The 17,540-nt window shown below is 40.1% G+C and overlaps 1 protein-coding gene across 1 annotated transcript in view; it reads right to left on the bottom strand.

The window, feature by feature from the left end:
• The window catches only part of MRTFA (myocardin related transcription factor A), a 100,361-nt gene that overhangs the window by 82,352 nt on the left and 469 nt on the right, over positions 1–17,540 (bottom strand). Inside the window, exon 2 of the mRNA XM_074578236.1 lies at positions 8,846–8,908. The gene's annotated coding sequence lies outside the window, so the exon portion shown is untranslated. The remainder of the gene's footprint in view (positions 1–8,845; positions 8,909–17,540) is intronic.

The following is a 17,540-nucleotide window of genomic DNA, read 5'->3' as shown; positions in this document are numbered from 1 at the left end:
ATAGTATATTTGTTTCAAAAATTTATTCAGGGTACATTCAAGGCAACAGTAAGAAATACTGGTTATGAATACACGCTATTTCGTCCTTGCTGTTACACATTCGTTCCCAGGACCCTGTGTCATGATCTGAAAAGAAGCAAGGAAAAGAGGGGTGGAGGGAAAAAAAAAAGAAAGCAACAAAAACCACCAACCGAAGCTGGTGCTTGTTATAACAAAACAAATGAGACTGAGCCAAACCTCACTGCCATATGAAGTACTTGCTTTTGCTTCAGTTACAATTTGGCTAGAAAGTGCCTGTCCCCTCCTTAATATATTTCCTGTCCAAAGAAAACATCGCTCATATCCATTTGAGAGCAAATCGTAATGGTAAACTGCAAAGAGAAAAAATTGGGATTGTGCCCTTCTTCTTTTTACCATGTATTCAGAAAGCCTGGAAACACACACCCTTAAACCACAGACTTAGAATAACACTGTAATAATCCTTGCAAAAACTGGAAAGAGTTAAATCATGACCAATATAATTGGCCTCAGGCCCTGTCCCTGTAGCAATGGGAGGCCTGTGGAAAGGGGCTAAAATGAAGAGTAAACTGCTCAGTGAGGAGGCTGCTGGTAAGGACTGCTGCCACCGTCTTAGAGGAGACAAAGTCGATTTGCTTTATTGAAGGAGGTGTACTGGAGACATTACACTTTGCCTAGTACCACGTGATGGTTAGGTCAGACCGTGCGGGAAGACAAGTGCAGCCAGGTCTGAATCCACAAACAGGTGACAGACATATCTAACACCCACCCAGCAAGGATCTGGCATGGAAGACGACTTAACCTTCCCCTCTCAATCCATCATAGAAAAGAAAAAGAGTCCCTTTCTCCTGCCACAAGGGGAAAAAAAAACACTTGATGTGTCTCAAAAAGTCAGATCTGCTTCAACTAAGAAAACAGCAAATATACTTAGGAAATTCTGACGTGTTGGATTTTCTTTTAAACAGGAGTTTGTAACTTGAAATCACATTTCAAACACCAGTCAACCGAAATTATATCCTTTATGTAAAAGCACAGTAGCAAGCTACAGTAAAAGCAGTTTACCCTGGCCAGCCACAACGTACAGCGGAGCAGGACATTCGTGCTTGCACACCAGTTTGCGATGTAACCCTGAGCAATACCATACCAAGCGCTGTTAATTGGTACTGGGATTATAAACCAGAGTTTCTCCAGTAAATTGTCCAATGGAACTTCAGCACAGGGGCTGGATTGTCACTAGAGTTGTATCTGGATCTCCAAGTCTCCTAACTCACACAGAAGACGATGCCGAAGGAAGGTATCTTCTTAATCCTAGTTGGCTTGTCATTCAGTGTTTTCTGCCACATCAAAGGTAACGCAGCTTACACAAACCTTGCCTTGACATTCATTCTTGCCCTGCCACTATGTCCTGCATTGTGCCAGCCATGCTGCTTGTATAGCCACACTGCAAACCATACCAGAAAGCTGATTCAGCTGAAATGCAATTTTTCCTCGGTTATTTTCAGCTGGATCGATTCATCCATAAAAACCGCACATGAATCAGGTCAGGGGAACACTGCTACAAAATGCAAAAAATCACAGCCTGACTCTGCGCATCTCAAACAGCCTGGACAACAATTCTATTATTCCAAGTAGGATTGCAGCCCAAATGAAACTAAACTGGGATGAACCATTAAACGCATTAGCCAATCCCGCCTTCTCCTTCCTCCACATCCATACAGGCCTCCATTTCAGTCCAGCACAAGAATCTGCGGTGACACATGATAAACCAATGAGAAAACTCACCCAGATGTAAAAACTAGTCTTGTGGTTCACACTCCAGCTAAATCAAGACCCTGGTGCAGTTTGCTGTGCAGCCACACCAACACTTGTGCCAGCACAGCACAGGGGAGAGAACCTGCTTACACCATTAGTACATCCAAACATCTAGCCACTAACGGAGGGAAAAATAACTTTTTTCAGAGCAATGGCAAGTCTCAGCATGTAACATATGCCCACTTAAAAAAAAAAAAAAAAAAAGCATCCGGTCCACAAGACTACAGTAAAAGCTACAATTGGGTGAGTTTTATTTTATTGTTTTCAATTAAAAGTCTGATGAGGACATAGAGGGATTTGGAAGATGCTTTGAGGACTTATAATCATCCATGCTGCATTATTTGGAAGTCCTGTGAAAGGCATGGAATCCTGTTCTGTAACCAATAGTAAGGCTGTTTTTAGACTTCCCAGACAGTTATACCACTCTATAACTGTCATTGTAGAATGATCAATCAGTTAGTTACGCACATTAATATTTAGAACCTAATTAAAATTTTAAAATGTTTGTTTTCCTGTTATTTCTGAACAAACTAGAAACTTTCCCATAAAGAAATGTGACATACCATGATCTTTAAGTGAGTCATCCAGAAGCTGATGGACAGTCTTAAGAACAAGTATTTCTTATCCTCAACAAGGGTTTCAGGGTGAGTGCCCTCAAAGATTTGTATCTGTTATCTAACCAGACAAGAGTTTTCTATCATGGCATTTTTCTACTTTTGGGCCAGCTGCTGCTGGGACATGAGTGCCTGTGATCCCACAGATGTTCTACAGCAGCAACACCATCTTAAGCAACCCTCAAATCCTCCACTATCCAGCTGCTCATTTCTGTCCCCAGACTGCCCCTTCTCCAACTGGGGAATCAATTTAGCTGAAAACCAGCCATTATTTCTGGGTATTCAGCAAAATCAGTTCCCTAACCTAGTCCACTGCCAACTACATACACAGCTGTGTCACCACAATCCAGGGGCAACAGTGAGCTCTCAGGAGCCAGGAATGCTCAAATTTCATTGCTATAAAGCACAAAACCACTGCCTCAACAATACAAGCATGGACCACAGCACTAGGAGCTGCTCAAAAGAAACATTACACACTACTCCCAGATACGTAAATAATCCTTATCCCTTTCTGACTTCCGGAGGCATCTAAGAAATTTCAATTTCAGTTAGACAAACATGGCAGAATCAATTTTGTACAACTGATAAGATTAAGAACCATAGCCAATAAGAATTTTTGGAAAAATATGATCTTAGGCAAACCTGCAAACTACAAAGACTAAATTGCTCTGCAACTCCTACATGGTAGCTTTTTAGGCGCAACCTCTTGCCACTCCAACACCATTATCACAGTAAACCTGATTAGCTTACTCCTTGGTGAAAAAAGTATTCTACTTTGCATTTACCATATGACAAAATTACTTATAGAAACTTCTCGTAAAGCTGCTCGTCCAGAATCACTGAAGGATGGCTCAAAGCCTGAGAGGTGAAAGGGAAACAAAATAGACGCTTGCCATACTAAAACCTGTTTGACCCCCAGTAAACTAGTTCATGGAACTAAATGAAAAGAAAATTGGGAGGGGGAGAAGGGATTAGGATTAGTTTCCTGCCATTTTAGCTCCATTAATCATCCCATCATAAGGCCAGACAAGCACCACTGTTGGCACAAGGAAGCAACAAAGGCATGCCTCCAAGACCGCCCCTTTTGGCAAGAGATAGCTTAGATCAACTTAGCTGTATCATAAGACCACATCCTCTGGTTAGACACTAAACTGGCATTGCCAACAAAAGGAACGGTCCAGCCTGCTCATTCCTCACCTCCCTGTGGGCCAGCACAGGCTGAACCAGATCAAGGAACTGACCTGTGTTAAATCTGACCTTGCCACACTCACATAAACTACTAGTTTTAATCTGCATCAGTTCCTCATCTGGCTTGCCACCCAGCCACACAAAAACTTGGGCTAGCAGGAGGGAGAATGAGGCACAAGAAAATAAAAAAGAAATCAGGATAGCTACTTTTGGTAGCAGTGTCTCCTTAAGGTGTTGTTACATAGTTTAATCTATCCAACATTCATGTTGAACATGGATACATGGACTAGATCTTCATCCATTAGACTTCTCTTGATTTTGGCAACGTTCACATACTCATGGCATAATCCAGCTCTTGACAGTCAGTATTTAAATGAACCAAAGAACAGTACCACCTTCCCTAATGTGAAACCTCAATAACCAGAGTAAAACATATGAAACAAAAGGAATTTAAAACTAAGTAAGTAAAAATCAGAGAAGCACAGGGGGGAAAAAAAAAGCGCACAATTCCCAAAGCAAGCAAGGACACCTCTATAAACAGCTTTCCCTTGTTTGCATTTTGGGGCTGAGTTGCCAGGGTAATAGCAATTTCCTACCAATTTAAGAATTGCTAAGCAACCCCCAGCACCTAACAGCAACAGCATGTGTGTGCAGCTGGGCTATTTTGAGAAGACAGGTTTTTTTATTTTAAACTTAAGAGCAGCCTTCTGTTAAACGATTATGCCAGCTGAGATGAGCCAGCCAAGAGAAGGCTGGGGCAAAGTGGCTTTAAGTGGACAAATCTTTGAAATGTGTGAGAAGAGGAGAACGCCATGGCATGCCCAAAGGCAACTATACACCCCAGGTCATCACAAATCAAAAAAATAACCCAGGAGAAGTGAAGTTTGCAGCAGATGGGAACCAAAGCATCACATTCGCTTGAGAAGCTGTAATGATCAGAGAGATATTGCTTTTATCTTTAGATATCAAAGAAAAGTCACTAACAGGAAGATCTCCAAGGTCATATTAAAAAAAAATTTTGTTTCTTGTCAGTCAGCTCAACCCAGGCACACAACTGTTGGCAGAATTACTTCTCCAGTTAATTGAGAGTTAAACTGATGACACTATCGATAAAGTATATACAATACAGTAAGCAACAATGTGAGCATCACAAAGACTGTACCCTGACAAAGTAATAGCTTGTTCTTGAGGAATCACCTAAAGTTAGGAAACCAAACTATGCAGACCACTAAAGAGAGACCTTCTTAGATTATGGAATTTTATTTTAATAGACATATTGCACATGCATTTGTCTTCTTCAGAATGAACCAGTCATCAACTTCCTTCACTTTCATAGTCATTGGGGGGAAAAAAAAAGTCAAAAGCAGTCAAAAAGTAACCAAATTTCTTCTGGATTAGAACCAGTGACTTGAAGGTGTTACTGTCCATTTTACCATGATCACAAGCCACTACTCTACAAAGCCCCTATTAAAAATGCAAAGATTGCAACACATGTGAACAAACATGCTGGTAGAACACGGATGAACACAACTTTCTCTCTGAGCTAAAGAATCTGAATCTGTATGTATACTGTGCCAGTAACATTACAGTAAGAGAGGACACGTGAATCATCACCAGAAGTCTCTCCACTACCGCCTCCAGCAAATCTATCAGTACAAGAGCCAAAAAACATGCTTGGGCCAGCAAGAAAATGGCAAGAAATGTTATCAGACAAAAGGCATGAGCAGCTGTAGAGTTATGTTAGAACTTGAGGGGGGAAAAGATGCAAAGAACATATCTAGTGCAAAGCAATCAACTGCATCATTTCTGCTGTAGACAAAAACAGCCTCACACATGATTCTAACAACCATTCAACAAGAACCATTTTTCTCAAGCCTTAAGTATTTCCTTCATAAGACAATAGCATTTGTTTCACTCAGTCCAGCAGTGATAGAAAGTCTTTAAGAGATCTTGAAAAAAATCATCATCAAACATTCATTTTTTAAAACCACAAATATCAGGCTGAGAAATGTAGTTTGGCATTCCAGATGTTTTTAAGAAATACTTTTCATGAGTCAATATGTATTTGGAGGAACTTTGTGTCTTTGAAGCTCATGGAACTCTGGGTACACAGAAGAACTGATAATACCAAAACTAGTTTTGAGAATCACAATGATATTTATAATAAACAATCCTTGCTCAAAAAGAATGAACTCTCCACCAATTTCTGGAGTTATTATTTAAGCTCAGAGCATGAATGAGGAAGACTTTCTTCTCATTGCAGAGGATGTTGACTGGTGAAGCAGTTTATAGACAAAATTCTATCATATCATATCTCAGTGTGTTGAATTAATCACCTAGTTTGTGAGACTAAAGATAATAGCTACTGAAGAAATAACAATTTCTACTGAAGTTCAAAGAACAAAAAAAGAGCTAAAAAAGATGTGATACTCAGGTCTCGTGTCAATGGGTACACTTGTATATTTTAGGCCCCGGTCATAATATAGCTCAACATCACAATTAAAAGAGGAATCCAGCCTTCTGCTACCACGCTATTGGTTCCTGCTGCTTCCCTTTTGTCTGATCTAATGAGTGTGTACCCACGGGGTGGCTCAGGTCAGCTGAACCAGCAGACGATTAACTCTGCAAAAGATTAGAAACCATTTTATACAGGATCAGCCAGCTAGCTGGACGTGCCCTGTGGCTGCACAATCACTAGCTCTGATGCAAAGCAGAAGTGCACAGCTGCACAGAGGTTTGACCAGCCTTTGCAACAGCAGCTCATGGAAACATCAACTTAACTGTAATGTCAAAGAGCACACTTAAACATCTAGTAGCAGTGCCAACTTAAGCAGTCTGCTACACATTCCCACTCTCATACCTTCCTCATTGTGAAACTAGCATAAATCTTACAGAGACAACATGTACTGGACCAGATGAAAAATAATCTAGAAAAAACCACTTCTTTCCAGGAGGATCTGTTCCCCAGAGTGGCTCACCATGGCTGCAAAAACAGCTATGCCAGCAAAACAGAGGGAGCCGTGAAACGGAGCAAGCTGTTTAAGCCTGCACTGGTGCCAAAGAAATGCATGATGAACTACAATGTGTTTAGAAGAGGACTGCCTGTTTTCCACCACCTTCTGACTGACTTCCTTGCAATTGCTGCCTGATGCATTTTTTAAAATTTCCTTCATGGCAGAGGCAAAGCATTCCTCCCTGCCCCACAGGGGCAAGCAGATGAAGCCACGGATCCAGCCAGCAGCAAAGGCATGTGGCAACGCATGCCGACAACCAATGGATGCAGGGAGGCTGCAGCAAACTAGAAAAGGGAATGCTGACGATCTGCAGCCAGATGTGAGCTTTGACTTGGAAATTCATGGCAGGAAAACTGAGGGGCTGAGCAAGTATGAAGGAACTCGTGTTGAATGTGGATTTTCAGCAGATTGGGACAAGAAATTAATTGGATAAGAAGGAAGTGGAAATGAGATCTCACAAGAAACAATACGTTTTCCAATGCAGAAGATTTGATGACCTTTGGGCATAACAAAGTGGTGACTTGGGCAAGGAAGGAAAGATAGCTCAGGTAACCAATCTAGACAAAAATAAAAGGAAATAAATTTGAAAAAGGAAATAAAGGAAATAAAACAAAGGCAAAGTAGTTAGATTTTAGTCAGTTCAGTTCCCAGCACAAGCATTCGTGCCAGCGCAAAGCAGCAGGCAAAACTGCAAAACTTAAGAATCTTAAGGAGTTTATGGCAAGGGGTTTTGGCAACTTACTCTTGTGTGTTTGAGGAAGCAGTGTTACATTTTATTTATTTCAGTCTGATTATGGGCTGTGACCGAGAGCATAGGTCCATATTGTAACACCTCACCTCCATTTGAAGTTCTCATCTTCTCTCCTGCAAATCTAGTGGCCCTGCAGCCACAGAGCAAGTCAATTCACCTTGCTGTTCTGATGGAAAGCTACACCTTGAAACATGCTTGTTCTCCCATTGTGCTAGCAATCTGAACCCTGCAACCACAGGTCCACTAGATCTTATCCAAAAAAAAAAAAAAAACAAAAAAACAAACAACAGAGGTGCAGGGCCCACTGAAAAGCGACAGCTTTCAGTTACGTCACATTAGGTACAGCGTGAAGCCAAAGCCTGAAACAGAGTTTGCAAGAAGTTTTCTGACCCCAGTCAGATTCTTTAGTCATGACAGTATGAAACTATTTACAGAAATTAAACCAATCTTAATTGACTTTGCCTCTCCTCCCCATCAATGGACACTGGATGTGGAATCCAAATTTCTTTGAATTTATTAGCATCTCCTAATGCAGCTACCCAGGATGACATTAACTTAAGTGGAATGTCCAGCAATCGAGACAGAGTTACCAGACCTTCTCTTCCGTTTTTCCCCTATGAGAGCTGACTTTCCACCCTTGGGTCTCCCCACTATTGAAAAACAGGTAAGAATTTTCTTCAGTGATTCATAGAGAAGCATATATCTATATTACTGTCTTGTCTAAGCTAGCCAATTTATTGAAAAGAAGTAGTAAGTACTCAAGAGATGCTCCCTAACATGTAAATCTAATGACTGTGGGTAAAGAACATGGTGGGGGGGTGGGGGAGTTGGTAATGCTGCTGTTCTTTGCCAATTCAAAGGATACCAAATTCAACTTTCACTACTTCTTTCTTTGAAGCAACAATACTAAGAGCTAGCACATGAAGAACATCTAGAAGGATGTTCTACGAAGACTTTTGTTCTGGTGCTAGAATAAATTAAAACTTTTTCTATTCTTTACTATAAGACTCAGCCTGGGACTGCAGATAATGTCTGAATGTATCATCCTCTCTTTTAAGTGCTACTGTATCATGGTAATCTCAGTTGCAGTTTTGCAGACATTACAATTTTACTGTATAGATTGTCTGACTTTATGTACTTGAATAAATCATTCTAGGAGCCAAGTATCAGTAGTATTGAAACAAGTTTGCAACACAGTACCAGCTAACTTGTGGTAAGTCTGACTAATTGCTAGGCTGCAGTGAAAAGGGCACAAGTGTACCATTTATACTCTTACACCATAAAGTACCTACTGGACGGCTGTCACACCTGATGCTAGTACAAATTCAAAATATTCCATCTCTAACACTACAATCCCTCATGTTAAGTGACCACAAGCAATTTTCAATTCAGCACATAAGCATAAAAGGTCCAGACTAAAGACACACTAAAGAGAACACAATACATACCTTATTCACAGTTCCCACGGACAAACCCAGCTCACTTCCATGCTAGCAGCTCTCTCCCTGTCACTGAAATGGAAAACAGGACACAAATACTCAGAGATCTTAAAAAAAAAACAAAAACAAAAAAAAAAAACCCAAACAACTTCAGACCATTTTCTCCTTTAAGAGTAAGGAGCAAAGTCCTTTATCTAGGATTCTGTTTTCATATAATCTTTAAGTCATTTGGCATACACAACAGAAGTTAGACTGAAATACTATAAAGACTGCCACACTTGTGTACACATACCCATGCTACTTGCAGAGCAGAATTTTTACTTTAGGACTATCGGTTTGTCAGTTCTGAAGAATGCATTGTTTGAGATTTACTAAGCCAGAATATTCACCAAATGACACACTCAATCTTCCCGTCCTTGTACTGAAGTCATTCGTAAATGTTGGATAGTAGAAGCTGGAGACTGTTATGACTAGTTCATTACACCATGTTATCCACCCAAAGAAAAACAATGAAAGGTAAAAAAGTACATTTCAGAGATTTGTCAAGACTGCAATGTGAATCACAACAGGGGAAGAAGGGCATGGGAAGAAACCATCCTGTACACCTTAAAAACTCATAAATGTACTGAAGAAACACACCGCTTTTCTCTGGCAATACAGTTTTAACAAGTGTGCACAGCAGTACTTGACTAGAAAATAATTACTTCAGAGGGTCTGGAAGACCACTGTCTCAAGCAGCAATAAAAAGGGTCGGAAACTGATTTGTAGTTGCCATACTTTTACTCCTGCCTCCTCAGCCACTTAAAAAAAAAATTACAAATCATCATATGAAGTTTTTAACACAAAGTTTCCATTCCATTTCCTCCTCTGAGCTTTTCAGACTTTCAGGCTTACCAGACGACAGAAACAGAGAACTGCAATTGATATGCCATGATATTCTGTCAATAAGAGAAAATAAAAGAAACCCAGGCACCTCCCCAAATACAAACTTCAGACTGGACGGACTTAGGACACAAGCGTTAACATAGCTGGAGTGGAAAGCGGAAAAAAAAAAAAAAAAAAGGAATCTGTCCACTACTTTAACATCAGAAGGAATAAAACCAGTTCGACTGATTAGTCTTTTCAGAAGAAAGAATGACCACAGCTAGACACTTGGATAATCAGCGTGGTTATCGCAAAATTTGAAAGAGTTCCCTGATGCCCAACAAATAAAAGGAAGCTGCTTAGAAGCAGATACAGGTAATGAATTTCACATCTACTTGGTCAACTCTCCTCCAATTACCAATTTGCAGCAGAAGGGATTTACAATACTGATACAAATAAAAATAAGTAAGGACACTACTACTTTAGAAGCTTCCCTTACGAACCCTTTCAGAGAATGTTTCAATTTTCCTTTGAATAAAATGTGTCAGCGCACATTAACCGTGGCTCTACCACAGAATCAAGAAGTCATTCTGCCACCTCTTACAATATTTGTCATTAAGTCAATATTTAGAATTACTTACAACCACTTAAACAATTAATTTAATGTGAGAACCCATAACAAGTAATTATTTTTTCTTTAATAAAGCAGCCAAACTGATACAACTGTAATTAAAATATGATAACGACACAAGGCTACAAAACCAAGTATATACTTACAATGTAGTTTTTACAGAATTGCGGATCCTAGATTTCTTAAAAGGCAAGAAAAAGCCCTCAAGAAGTCAAGGAAAGTCTTCCACAAAGATAGAAAACAATTAACCACCGTTAGAAGTTCAGTATTCCAATATGATGAACAAAGTTCCTTAGTATATAATCTGATAAAATAATTTTGCTGAAACATTCTTCTGACAGCATTAAGTATGTAACATCAAAATTTAGGTACAGAATGCTTGCTTGTGATGGTATTGTTTAAGTCACAAATTATAAGTGACTGAAATGTATCCATATATTAAATCTTTATTATGGTGCAAGTTTTTGGCATCATTTGGTTTTGAGTGGGATATTTTTTATTTGGGGTTTGGTTGTTGTTGTTTTTTTTCCCGGAGACACAGGTACCCCTGAAACTGCTTTTCACATATGAAAGTGTGGAGAAGTTAGAGGTGCGTTTCATTTGAAGATTTCTGCTGGCTAATCCCTAACTTCCAATAATCTTAGTTCACTGGATATTCTCTTCCAATTTAAGATTGAAACAGCACTGATAAAGCTGAACAATCATCATTCTGCTGCATTTCATTTCCAGCATTTAAGATCCATGTTCTCCTGAATCTCATGTGAGTCAAGGCAGCTCCAATACTGAGCCTTTTCTTGTTGTGCCTGTCCTACCACCTGGCATGGGGCATCTCCTAGTCCTTTACAGAAGTGGGACCCCATAACCAGTCAGAAAATCTTTGTATTTTCTTCAGCATGTTTTTCTCTGGAAAACTTGAGACTGCTGAATATTCCGGGTCTGAAGAATATACCAAGCCATTCCTAATCAGCTGGCAGCATGAGGCAAAAGTGGGAAGAATCTCTCTGTACACCCCCAGTTCTATATCCCTTCCAAGGCACTCATCACCAGCAACTCACCAACACAAGACACCAGGCTGGACTGACATCTCACCTGACACAATACAGAAGACCTTGAAGTCTCTCCTCTTAAGGTACGCATGAAGATTAAATATATGTGTATACATATATATATATATAAATACACATATACACTCAGTGATTTTTGGCATCTTTGCAAAAACTTAGCATTATCCTTCAGAAAAGAACATGTCTGTGTATGTGTACATGCAAACACACACTCAGAAAATGGGAAAAATTATTTCAATAACTTCATTGCCTCAGTTTATTTACCTCTTCTGAGTTTCCAGCACTTCCACTAGCCTTCTCAGGTGTCCAGAGATCCTTGTTCTCCTACACATAACTCATCCTCCAGGACAACATATATTTATCTTCCTTTCTCTACTAAGAACTAAAGTTTTATTCCAGATGGTCTGGCCAATAGAAGGTCAACTTTAAAACTTTCAGTCCTATTTGTCAAGGAAGTTCCTTCTCAGTCTTAGCAGGTGGCTAAAGTATTGCATCCTGCGATGTACTGCTTAGTCGTCTGAACCCCAAGTAGGAGATAAACTGGCTTGCAATGGGCATGGACAGTCATCCACTTTTTTTCTAATATGTGTGCCATTAAGCTAAGAGATGCTGCAGGTACAGTGTATTTCTATCATTATCCTTATTCAGTCACCCCATGGAATTTCAATCCTGATTGAAGATGGAACAACATAAAACACTGACACACCCCATCGTCAAAATAACAAGTCAGACTTCAGAAAAATTTAGCAGAACAGCCTTACAACTGTAATGAAAGACGAGCTCTTTACTGCTCCTTCTATATTGCAGCGAGTGAGCAAAGATTAATCTGATAACTGAAATATTTTCTGGCAAAATTCCACAGTTGAACTGCTTTTGTTATTCTTTGCTTATAGCACAATCAAAACATTCCTCCAACTCTCCTTTTCCCTCTCACTATACAGTCAATGCAGGCAAAACTGTACTGTCCTAGATTTTCTGAAGAAAAAATAGTGTCATCTCTAAGAAATGCAGAAGTCTCATCTTGCTGATAAACTTCTCCATCCAATGGAAATGTTTATATGTCAGTGTTTACACGTTCAAGCCAAATGGCTGCTATTCCAGTGATTACAATGGCTTATTGCCTTCACTGGTGACTTGAAGTTTGAGCACATCTGAACAACACAGAAACTCACCGACATGATTCGCAAGCCTGTTATGAACATGGCAATGCAGAATTCATATCCCATCTTCCTAACAGCCATACTACCTTTCAGATGCTTTGAAAAGATTCAGACTCCGGGCGATCTGTTGCTGTAAAACATGCCTGACAAGACATGTGGGAGCAAAATTAGAGACACAGTTATATTAGGCCTAACATTAACTCAGCCCCACCAATCACTCAGAGAAACCTCTCACCCAGGTTTGGGTCCATGTTACACAATGGAACAGAAATTAAGTTACAATGCAGAGTGTAATCACATTCTGCTGGGAAACTTCTTATATTGCTACAAAAATCAGAAAAGAGGGCAAAAATAATAATTTTTAAAATAAATAAATAAATAAATAATCCAAGTAGAGTCTTTCAATGCTTTTCTGAAAGTTCCTTCCTGAAGGAAGAAAAGTTTCCCTGTAATTGACAGAAAGTAAATCCTGTCTCATCTCTGCTCAGAGCTGTACCTTCACACATATAAACAGATGCAGCAAGAATGAGTTCATCATAACATGGTATGGCTGTGTGTAAAGGATGATCTCATTTGAGTAAGCCTAAATAGGGTGTCGACCGTATGGATCAATTGTGCAGTGAAGACATATCCTCAGTGTCTCTACTAAACCACAGAAAGGGTAGAACTCAAGGAACCACAGTACGTACACACCCCCTCCCTAGTGTGGCTAGTACTTGTCATGATTGCCATGTATTACAGGAAGCATTAATTTGAGGTTGAAACAATCTGTGATGTAGACTCCTGTCCCGAAACAAAATTAATTTCACAAAACTAGATGTATCATTTCAGTCTCCTGTTACCATAACATGAAGGTACCCTGAAGATGATATGTAGTCAGCGCATTTATTTGCCTTGCTGGAAGGTGGCAAAACAGAATTTTCTGTATTGCTTTATGCCAGAGGCTACTGCATTGTGGTACATACACACTTCAATACGCACCCATGGCAAGCAGAGACAACACCAGCACCAGCTCCTGACCGTGTCCAGGGGAAAACGTTTATTTCAGTGAATTAGGAACTTCCATAGAGGCAGCCCCCAATGATCAGCTGTTAACAAATAATATCCTAGTACATGCAGCAGCAGCTACCACACTTCTACTCTGCTCCACAAAAACCCTGCTTTTCTGGATCAGCAGGGCCAAAACAAGCTGAAATAGGGAGGACAAGTTAATTAAGAAGGATAAGTAGAAGTAGTCGACATGCTGGTTTGTGGTAGGAGAGCAAAAGCAGATGGATGGCATGAGGTTAAGGTGCAAAAGAAAATCCCCAATTAAAAGCTCAGCCTTTAGCTTTCAGGATTTAAAAAGACTTGTGACTGTGTGTTAAATTTCACCTCCTTAAGAGATGTTATCAATATGGCTGTGTGCCTAAATCCAAAATATTTCTTCACACAAGGATAATGATGCTGTACACACACAAGAAAATGGGGGGGGGAAGGGGAAAGGAATGCTGTACAAACTATATTCATTACTTCAATTTCTGAAATATAAACCAATCTAATTTAAACGATTACAGTACCTTACTCAGTGACAAACTCTCAAATTGATATCTGGAAAGTAAGTGCCTCATATCAGAAATGGAAAAGGATCAAAGAAAGTGAGCCACCGTTACCAGCATTGTTTCTTACCGTCTGAAAACACAGTACCAGACCGATGGCAGATTCCTGTGTAAGCTGCATGCACCATTTGCCCTCCACAAGGACAACCTGCATTTAAAAATCTCCAGGCATTGACTGACCACTATGGCATACCTAAACCTGGTAATGTAAACTGTTCTCACCCCAATGCCATTCATTTCCCTTGAAGAAGCCACTTAACAGTGTTTGCACTCCATAAAGCACTCAAAGGAGGTAAGGTAAAATATACACATTAACCACACGCATTATGTCCCTGAAGGACTGATCAGAGTATTTGACAAAGGAATGAGTTTCTGAACTCACACAAACTCATCCATTTCGCCTATTTGACGCACACACATAAAAGAAGAATCATAGGAACAGTTTTAAACCATGGTTCCAAAAATGTTCCCTTTAGCTGCAGCTCTTAACTAATCCGCCTCTGCGCTCCCTCCCCTCCACTCCAGCTATGCATGCCGTCAGCCCTCCCCCTCCTTTTAATTTGGGGGCTGAGGGGCAGAGAATAGAATTTGCATAGATTAAAAATCAGGTCTCTAACCTGGCTCAAAATGCAGCCCCACAGACATACCATCACTACTGAGGTGAGAGCACATGGTGGGGCGAAAAAACAAAAAAAGGCAGATGGGAATATGAGCTGTTTAAGACAGCCCCAACACTACAAGAAACGTCTGTGTAACCACATCCTCTGTTTTCAGTCTCAGTTCAGCAATGTGTCCAGCAGGAAATAATTAGATTTGGCTTTCCCAGAGTAGGTGTTTGACGGTTTCAGACTGCTGAACAGTTGCTTTTTCTGCTTCCTCTTCAACAGTTTCTCAGGAAAAGACATTGACCCCCAGGATACAGTTGATTAAAAAAAAATATTTAAAGGAAAAGCATTGTGCAACTATAATAAAATTTACTAATTGTTACCTCTTTTTACATGAAGGAAACGAACTGTACTCTTCAAAGGGGACCTTAATCATAATACTGAGTTATCAGTAAGTAAACCGACATTGAAACAGTCCATCTACAACACAGGAAGGACAGCTGAATATAGAAAGTAAAGACAGAAGACTCTTGGAATTGCTGTAAATTGTGCTTTTGAGGTAAAAAGCACATTCCAAATGAGTGTAACAATTAATCTTGTGATAATGTTTTGACACATCCTAAGAATTTATCTGCTTTCTGCTCTACCATCCAAACCCTTTTTGCTCTGATCCTCCTCTGTATCTACTACAACTGCCCTTTCCCCCCACCAAATACCACAGAGTAATGTAATCATGGCTCAACAGTGAAGGCAATCCAGTAGGGCTTTTTATTATTATTATTATTAAATTAAGGGATATTCTGATTGCCTGAATGTACATTTTACCTGGTGGTTAAAGGATGAAAGGGTCCATGAAAAATGCTGCTGCTTTACCATGCCAGCAGGAACCAGAGGTATAAAAATCACTCAAAATCAAGGACTCCTCCCCAAACCCAAGAGTTTCCTATTATTTCATATTCAAAAGACTGCTTTTGGAAAACACCCATATTTTCTTAGCTGTATGTCAAAATGTCTTCTGTACTCCCTCTCTTTGCATTTTATTTCATGGTCTGCTTGTTGCCTGAAGATTTGAGGGTCTTCTCCCACATAACATTAGAATGGATGGCCTTGATTAAATAGAAATTAAAGCTGCTTCTGCAACTGTTGGAGCCAGCAAACACAGCACTACTTACCTTTTGTACAGAACAATAAGATACCCAAGAAGCTATAACTAGCAACATTTCACTCTTTTCCTGAAATCACATTTGGTATCTAAATTATAAGGGAGGAAGGACTGAAAAGGGCTCAGTAAGTTAATATCTGGTAATAAAGAAGGGCGAATTTGTCTACTTGTGAAAAGCTTATGGCATTTGCTTTCAGCCCTGAGTCTCTCCTTTCAGCAGAAAGCACAAATCTCAAGAACAGAAAAGGAGTTCACAGTCAGCTTCAGATCATACACTTATTTTAAAATCTATTATTAGATTCTATTTAATCACAACTATTAGATCACTCATTTAATCACTGCAGCAAATGGGAACAAATGGGTGTCCCTCTCATTTCATATTCAGGAATGACTGAAGTATTTTTGGCAATACTTATGAAGACCTGAAGGCATTATACTTCTAGCACTTCTACAGTACGGATTTTAAGAGCTTCTTTATAAAAGCCTACTGAATTGTTTTGTGCAAGCAGCAAGATATACTTTGAAATCAGTGCTGAAAGTTTGTTTGTATATTTACCTGAAAGTAAAACCAACACACAGTTAGAAAACACACTTTCAGTAAGTCAGCTACACCATGGTTAACTAGCCCTGATGGCAAATGCAAATTTAAAATAAAGACAGAATTGCATACTGAATTGTTTCAGTGCCTGTGCTGGAAATATTGGGATAGACACATTCAGTCCAGAATAGCTACATTTTATATTTTCCAAATATTCAGAGCTGTGTCTTCAAATCCTACCAAGAAATAAAAAGCACATTTTGGTTTTCATGATCCAGAAAGGAGCTACAGATCTAAACAGAAACATTTTTAATGCCTTCAAAATGTATTTTCTATTGATGGTAGACTAAGATGCAGCTTCATGGTAGAGGCCCTGATATTGTCTGGACAAACACGATACAAGAAAGGAAGTGTATAAGCGGCAGCCAACCTGAAACCCCTTATTCAGCCCACTCCAGGTTCGTCTCGTAAAAGAGAACCACACAGAACCATGTTAGCACACGGTTTGCGTGATGCAGTATAAGGGTACACAATACAGATCATAAAGGTCTCAGGAGTGTATTTTCACTTACACACAATGAAAATGGTCAGAGTTTTCATCCTTGATCGGGGGATACAAGAAATTACAGTCCTCTTAAACACAAGGTTTTTACAGTCACAGAGAGGGAGATCTAGTCCCCAGTGGACAGGCATCTGGGACACATGGATGTTACCTGAAATATGCATCTAGCCATAGCATGGATAAGTGTCTTTTCAGTGGGGAAAATTAACCCCGCTTAGTACAATGGCGTGTGTGCATGGGGCGGTGGGGACGGCAGGAGATCGCTGCTGCACAAACCCTTGCAAACCACTGTCACCACTACCAGGCCTGTAAAATCGGAAAGAGAGCACTGAAAACAAACAAAAAAAACAGAACCCACCTCCGACCTACTAAACGCGAGAGGCCCGGGACAAGAGAGGGGAAACCGTGCGCCGAGCCCCTCTCAGGGGGAGAAAGCGGGGAAGAGGCCGGAGCAGGGCAAAAGCGAGCCCAAGGGCCGAGGGGAAACAGGCGCGGGGGCTGAGGAGGTGGGGGGGGGGAA

The sequence above is a fragment of the Larus michahellis genome, chromosome 1 (assembly GCF_964199755.1).
Source record: "Larus michahellis chromosome 1, bLarMic1.1, whole genome shotgun sequence".
NCBI classification, from domain to species: domain Eukaryota; kingdom Metazoa; phylum Chordata; class Aves; order Charadriiformes; family Laridae; genus Larus; species Larus michahellis.
Note: the sequence above shows the minus strand (reverse complement) of the source record. Positions and strands in the feature narration are given on the sequence as shown.